General features: G+C 51.7%; 1 long non-coding RNA gene across 1 annotated transcript; it reads right to left on the minus strand.

The window, feature by feature from the left end:
* Positions 1–1287: 1287 nt before the first annotated feature.
* Positions 1288–7362, minus strand: LOC127464234 (uncharacterized). The gene is made up of 3 exons (XR_007901259.1): positions 5406–7362; positions 4955–5084; positions 1288–2489 (listed from the first exon to the last, which is right to left on the minus strand). It is a non-coding gene; the product is annotated as an uncharacterized LOC127464234 (long non-coding RNA).
* Between the last annotated feature and the right edge of the window lie 543 nt (positions 7363–7905).

Genomic DNA, 7905 nt, shown 5'->3' on the forward strand with positions numbered 1-7905 from the left:
CCCCAAAAATGGCCAGAAACTCACCCAAATCTCCCCAAAAAATGGCCAGAAACTCACCCAAATCTCCCCAAATAAATGGCCAGAAACTCACCCAAATCTCCCCAAAAACATGGCCAGAAACTCACCAAAATCTCCCCCCAAAAATGGCCAGAAACTCACCCAAATCTCCCCCCAAAAATGGTCAGAAACTCACCCAAATCTCCCCAAAAACATGGTCAGAAACTCACCCAAATCTCCCCCCAAAAATGGTCAGAAACTCATCCAAATCTCCCCAAAAAAATGGCCAGAAACTCACCCAAGTCTCCCCAAAAAAATGGCCAGAAACTCACCCAAATCTCCCCAAAAACATGGTCAGAAACTCACCCAAATCTCCCCAATAAATCACCCACAAGTCAGCCAAATCTCCCCAAAAAATGACCAGAAACTGACCCAAATCACCCCCAAAAATGCCCCGAACTCACCCAAATCTCCCCAAAGAATGACCAGAAACTTACCAAAAACAACCCCAAAAAATGACCCAAAACTGACCCAAATCTCTCCTAAAAAATGATCCGTCAGGCAAATCTCCCCCAAAAATGACCAGAAACTCACTAAAATTAACCCCCAAAAATGATCAGAAACTGACACAAATCTCCCCAACAAATGACCCAAACTTTATTTCTTTTCTTAGCAACAAATCCCTTCCTTTGCTCCCCTCTGGCCCTGCCCACACGGCCCCAGTTCAGCTCTCAGTGAGTTCTTGCTTCTGGGCAGCGACTCCTCTGCCTCTTGCTGGGGCGGCAGCAGCTCCTGTGCCGGCAGGGAGAGGGACCCCGAGCCAGGAGAGGGACCCCAGAGCCCCTACAGAGACCCCAGAGCCATTATAGGGACCCCAGAGCCATTATAGGGACCCCAGAGCCCCTACAGGGACCCTATAGAGACCCCAGAGCCCCTACAGAGACCCCAGAGCCCCTACAGGGACCCTACAGAGACCCCAGAGCCCCTACAGGGACCCTACAGAGACCCCAGAGCCCCTACAGAGACCCCAGAGCCATTATAGGGACCCCAGAGCCATTATAGAGACTCCAGAGCCCCTACAGGGACCCTATAGAGACCCCAGAGCCCCTACAGGGACCCCAGAGCCCCTACAGGGACCCTATAGAGACCCCAGAGCCCCTATAGAGACCCCAGAGCCCCTATAGGGACCCCAGAGCCCCTATAGGGACCCCAGAGCCCCTATAGGGACCCCAGAGCCCCTATAGGGATCCCAGAGCCCCTATAGGGACCCCAGAGCCCCTATAGGGACCCCAGAGCCCTCCAGAGCCCCTTGCTGGGTCACAGCCCCTCTTCTCCCGCCCAAACCCACCTTTCTGGCTGCAGCTGCTTTTCTTCTCTGGCTCCCCCTTCCTTCCCCAGGGAGCTTTGCCTTGTTCTTTGGCCAGGCTCCAGCTGCAGCTCAAGGGCAAAGCTGCAACTACAATTCCCCCTTCGGCTTTTTCACCTGAAAAACAAAGGCTTGGGCCAAACTCTGACCAGTCACTCGCTGAACACGAGACATCAAACAGGGCACACAGAATAAAATGCATCCAACTCTAAATCATGTTACAATGACTGTCCACCCCAATCCAGCACTGACATTAAAAACCTTCAAGCAATCAAAATGACCTCCAAACATCCCTTAGATAGAGAAAAGTACACCAGGAACAATGCAAAAAGAAAAATTCCAAACAATGCTCAATTAAATAACCATGGACTGATATAAAACATGTTTAGGGAACTTAAACCACTTCTTCCCATTATTCTCCATCAGAAATTACCCTTATTTAAGTTCTCCTTTTAACACTTCATTAAAACTGACTTATTAGGAAATGGTTTGAACCAAACTTCATAACTTGATGACTCCAGGGTTTGTGCTCCTTGACTTTGGCCTGAAGGGGTTTGGAACACAGGCTTTGTTCTGGAGAGCTTTTCCCCAATCTACAAACCCTTCTGCAAATGGGACTCCCTTCCCTCAGGGTTCGGTGGCCTCTGGTTTTCCTGAAGGCTGGGGGGGATCTGGGAGCCAAATCCCAAGGGATCCAGCCCAGCTCTGCACACACACACACACACATTTCCAGCTGGTCACAGTCTCACGGGGGCCACCACCACTCAGCACATTTGCACACAAACACCCCTCTGAGTTCCTGGCACTGGGTCTGATGGACTAAGAAATGATCAGTCTGGTGGTTTGCCCTCAGAGGAGTAAGATCCAATGATGCATTTCTATTTTCATGACAATATAACCTGGAAAACACAAACATATTTCTGCTTCATGTGCAATTTAAAATTCAAAGACACAGAAACATTCCTAGAGTTCAAGTCCCCAGGTTTGGTTCCAAATGTCACTCGGTCCCCCTGGGACAAGAACAGTGGCACACACGGACTCAACAGCCCTGCACAAGCCCAGGAGTGGGGGGGAAATATCCTTGAGAGCACTGCTGCATTTCAAAAAGAAGTCAGTCACATCAACTCTGTAACAAATAAAAAAGAGAAGCCAAAATAAATAACTGTAGACAGGGTATTAAGTACCTTGAGAATACCAATAAGAAAAAACTAAGAATAAAGGCATCTATTTGAAGTACAAAGAGTTTGGGAGACACCATTTGTTTGCCACGAAGCCTTTATTTTGTTGGCTCTTCTATAGTTAGAACCCAAACCTTACCCTCCCACAAAAAGCAGAAAACCTCTTCAGAGAGTTAGGAGATGGAGTCAGTTTGGATTAACGGGAAGAACATCTCTGGAGACAAAATAAAGCAGAGAAAATAACCCCATCCTCAACAACAGAGCTGCCTCCCCACTGCCTGCCCCTGGACACTTGCTCTGGGGGTGACAGAGCCTGAAGTCTCCTGCCTAGTCCTGGGCAATACTTCCTGGGGAGCACAGCACCACTGAGTTCCTAAAAATATCACAGGTTGGGCAGGTGCTTGGATTTTGTCTGGATTAACTCCCCCCTTCCTTTCCAGGTGCTGCCCTACTCATTGTAATGGTGCTTGTACTCCCTGAGCCATTCCCTCCCCCATCCAACCATCCCTTGTGCCCTCTCTGGCAAGGACAGTGGGTCCAGGTGTTCTGCCACGCTCCCAGGGCACAGGGGGGGACTGTGGAGCCACCCTCGAGGGGGGAAACGTGCCCTGCCTGCCCTGCCCAGGGAAAGGGAACTGCCCCAGTGCTCCCCAGCACAAGGCACCCTTGGAAATATCCACTGCAATGGGACACTCAGGGACAGCAACAAGCACTGCACGAGGCTGCTCTGGCACAGGACCAATTTTAGCCTCAGCTTTACTCTGGACCACTTCACTTTGTTTGCCACCTCATCCTGCAGTCAGAACTTGCTGTCCTTGCAACCTTTCAGGGTGACCAAAAATGAGAGAGGCCTCTGCTCCAGCACCCACAAGGGCCTGATCCATCTGACAGGATCCATTTTTCCAGGGAATTCAAAGCTCCACCTGAGGACCAGGGTCTTTTCTCACCCATCCCTGTGCTGCAGCTTGGCCTCCATCTCCCTGTGCTTTCAGTTCCCTGCATGGTTGAACACTGGCAGCCCCGGCCCTGGGCGGAGCTCGGCATCCTGATCCCATCCCTCCTGGCCCCCGGAACCGCTGACTCAGCAATGGGGGGCCCTCCATTGCCAAGGGCACGGGCCCGTCGGGGCTCACGGGGGGAGCAGGAGGGCGAAGGCTCCAGCCCTGCTGCTACAACCTTCCACCACTACAGCCAACAGAGGAGCCTCTCCAGCCCTGCCTCCCAAGGCATCCTCAACAAACCCAGCCCAGCTCCACAGGACAAACTGCTCCCTGTCTGCCCAGGCCAGTCTAATCCCAGAGGCTCCCAGGTCATGCAGGACAACGGCCCAGGGGATGAGAGACTCCAGTCCATCTCTTCCTAGCACAGGTTTGGGTGAGTTTGGCAAAGAGAGAGACTCAGGAATTACCCCATGTGTTCCCAGTTTAACCCCTGTCACACCAATCACCTTAACACTGCCAGTCCTTCATTCTCCCTCTCTTGGGTTAAGGACTGAGCAAGTTGGACCTGTGTCTGAGCAGGACATGTGCAAACCAAATGCTGGGGACTGGAACACACACCTGGCACTCCTGCAGCTCTCACAGTCACATTCCAGAGCAAACAGCCAATTGCACCCTCACTGCTCATTTCTTAATCCCAATCCCACACTTGTTTGGCACTTGGAGCACCACTTTTAGAACCCAATTACAGCCCATTAGAGAGCTCCCTGTCTAGCAGGGACAGGGACCCCTGGGATACTCTCAGCAATGCCTGAATCCATGGCAGGGACCTTGCTTTGAGCTCCCCAGGGCCGGGTACCCCGAGGATCTCCCCGAATAATCCTTTCGGTGCGCGCTGGAGTCCTCGGGGTGCCCCAACCCGGGGGGCACCAACAGCACTGTCCCTCCAGGGGCCAATTTGGTCCCAAAATGCAGGGGGATCTTGCCTGTGTCCCAGACTGGTCCGGGGATCTGAGGCCCTTCCCGAGAAAATCTCGGTGCCGGCGTGAAGGGCCAGAGATCCCTTGGAGCCACGGGAGAGCAGGCACAGAGTCCCTCCTGGGGGGCAATTCTGCTGCCTGAAATCAGCTCTTCAAAGGAGCCTCTAAGACTCAATTTACAACTTTTATAAGCCAGGCAATCTTTTATTTCTATGATATTGAATTATCCCAGCCCCACCGGGTGCCTTGACAATCAGCTCCCAAAGGGCACACACAGGTGTCTCCACTGCAGCTGATATGGCAGCATTAGGAGAGGATTTATTTTCCTTCCCTGCATTCCTGTTCCACATTCAGGACATTTCCCAACACTTATCACCATACACACCCACCCTTAGAAGGTTTCCAAGGGGCTTCACCGAGGGCCTTCCCAGGTCTGCTCTGTCTGGAGCCCTCCAAGTCCTCAGTGCCTGCCTGAGGAACCTCAACACAACTCACCTGCTTACACAGCAACTTGGTGCTGCTTGCCTGCTGCCTCACTTCCCTTCTTCCTTCTTTCTTCACCTCCCTTGCTTGGTCCCTTTACATCCCTGGGCTCAGCTCTGTGCACTTTCCAGGCTCCATCCCACTGCAAAAAGGATTAGCCCTTGTTACATCTCAACATGCACATATCATTCCCCATTTTTTCCTGACACTTGTCCACTAAGCCAGTGTCCCATTACTTAAAGCACAGTTTGACTCCTCAGTGACAACAACAGCTACAGCCCTGAATCCTAACACAGGCTGAGACACAAACACAGATGGGAACTCTTAAGGATCCACTTTGTCCTGCTCACCAACCAAAAGGAGCTTTCTGAACTCAAGAATAACAGACCCCAGGTCCTTTTTCTGCAACTTTACCTGCTATAAATGTGACCCACCAGACCTGCAAAGGCCCTTCCCACTTCACCTGCAGGGCTGGCAGTGCCACCACTGGACACGGCCCCAGTGGCTGGGCAGGAACGGAGGGGCTGGGGCGTCCAATCCATCGGCCCAGGCGGCACCAGGAGTTCCTGCAGTTCCTGAGGGGAGAGCCTCAATCAGCAAAGGGTTAGGGAGAGCATTTGAAACTTTAATTTGTGTATCTCCTGGAAGATGGGGAGGTGGACAAGGCCTACTGGGGCAACAAGGACACACTCAAGGCTACCTATTCAAAGGATCTACCAGCACTCAAAAGCTATCACTGCCCTTCTGTCAGGGGGAACTCAGCAAACTCTCTTTGCCAAGAGCCTCCAGGAGCATTTCCAGCTTTTGGGGCTCTTTTTTAACCATTTTTCCCATCACTGTAGCTGGAACTATCACCTGCCCTACAGGGGGAACAGCCCACAAAGTTCACCATCAGGGATGCCATTAACTCAAAGTCCCTTCTCAGGGGGTCACTGCACACCTTGGCCTTTGTTTGCCCTCCCCACCAAAGATGCTTCCAACAGTTCTGACACATCTGGCAGACCCAGAGCTCTCCTCAGGGAATGCTTCAGCTGCTTAAAGGCTGCCCTTGCACCATCTATTCAAAAAGTTGCCATAACAGCCTTACCACACATCCAGAAGGAGCAATGCAGAGTCCAGCCCATCCCACCATTCCCAGCAAGGCAGTTCATGGGCTGTCTGGGGCTCAGGGAGGAGTCAGGGGGCTTCTCTTCTTCCTGCCCGATTTCCAGATTTTCTCCTGCAAAAGCAAAGGTTTCTCGGCTTTCCTTGATCAAGGAGATGCAGCAAAGGCCATCTTTTCAATCCAATACTGGAAAGTACTCCAGGTTGTCATTTCAGGGGGTTCTCTCAGGTCCTGCACTAATCAATGTCCTTGGCCACTGCTTTTCTTGGCAGGTTCTTGCATTCACGTCCTACAAGCAAACCAGGAGGAGCAAATTCAGCTGTTCCTGCAACCAATCCAGTCTGGCATTCTGATTTTAAAGGATACTGGCTTGACCTTACCTGGAGAGATCCCACATCAGGGGTAATACCTACAGGTTCTGCCCTCTTCCACTCTCCTGCAGCTCCACTGGCCCACACCACAGGAACAACTGCAGCTGCCACTTCAGTGGGGGCCTTGTTGCTGACAGGAGTTATTCCCTGCACAACAAGAGCTGCTGCTTGGACACATTTAGTTTCAGCAATTACAGTTTCAATAGCCCCTGTTTTCCATTTCATTTCTGCCTCAACTTTTCCAGTCCATCTCTTCCTAGCAGAGGTTTGGGTGAGTTTGGCAAACAGACCAACTGAGGAATTCCCCAATGTTTTCCCAGTTTGACCCCTGTCACACCAATCACCTTAACACTGCCAGTCCTTCATTCTCCCTCTCTTGGGTTAAGGACTGAGGAAGTTGGACCTGTGTCTGAGCAGGACATGTGCAAACCAAATACTGGGGACTGGAACACACACCTGGCACTCCTGCAGCTCTCACAGTCACATTCCAGAGAAAACAGCCAATTGCACCCTCACTGCTCATTTCTTAATCCCAATCCCACACTTGTTTGGCACTTGGAGCACCACTTTTCGAACCCAATTACAGCCCATTAGAGAGCTCCCTGTCTAGCAGGGACAGGGACCCCTGGGATACTCTCAGCAATGCCTGAATCCATGGCAGGGACCTTGCTTTGAGCTCCCCAGGGCCGGGCACCCCGAGGATCTCCCCGAATAATCCTTTCGGTGCGCGCTGGAGTCCTCGGGGTGCCCCAACCCGGGGGGCACCAACAGCACTGTCCCTCCAGGGGCCAATTTGGTCCCAAAATGCAGGGGGATCTTGCCTGTGTCCCAGACTGGTCCGGGGATCTGAGGCCCTTCCCGAGAAAATCTCGGTGCCGGCGTGAAGGGCCAGAGATCCCTTGGAGCCACGGGAGAGCAGGCACAGAGTCCCTCCTGGGGGGCAATTTGCCTGCCTGAAAACAGCTCTTCAAAGAAACCTGTAAGACTCAGCTGGTGAGTTTTAGAAGCCAGGCATTCCTACACACTAAGGTACGTTAAGAGCTTACTGACTGAAAATACATAAGGGTTTTATCATTGACATCTGAACTTTCACAGACAACTCCTTTCCCCTTTCAGTACAAAATTATTTTCATAGTATCATTTAATAAGAAGTGCCCAGGAACCCCAGACCGTGCTTTCCAAAACAGAAAATAAACAGAGGGAAGGACAAGTGTAACACACTCCAGAACAGACCCGACTTTAGTTTTACTCATTGTGTTCAAATACAGCATAATAAAACTCCAGCAGGAGTGCTGGCACATTCCCAATGGTATCTTGCAAGTCCATCCTACAGCTGCAGTAGGCAAGTTGGAATCATACAAGTCCCTTGTTCCTGCAGATGCCTGGGGATCCTCTCCATCCGCCTCGTGCTCTCCCAACAGCAGAAAGGGTGACCTCAGGGACACGGTGGCACTCGACATCCTGCTGAGAGAGCAAGGAAACCTTTT

Source organism: Manacus candei, unplaced genomic scaffold, assembly GCF_025592945.1.
Source record: "Manacus candei isolate 608988 ecotype Guabito, Panama unplaced genomic scaffold, ASM2559294v1 h1tg000202l, whole genome shotgun sequence".
Lineage (NCBI taxonomy): Eukaryota > Metazoa > Chordata > Aves > Passeriformes > Pipridae > Manacus > Manacus candei.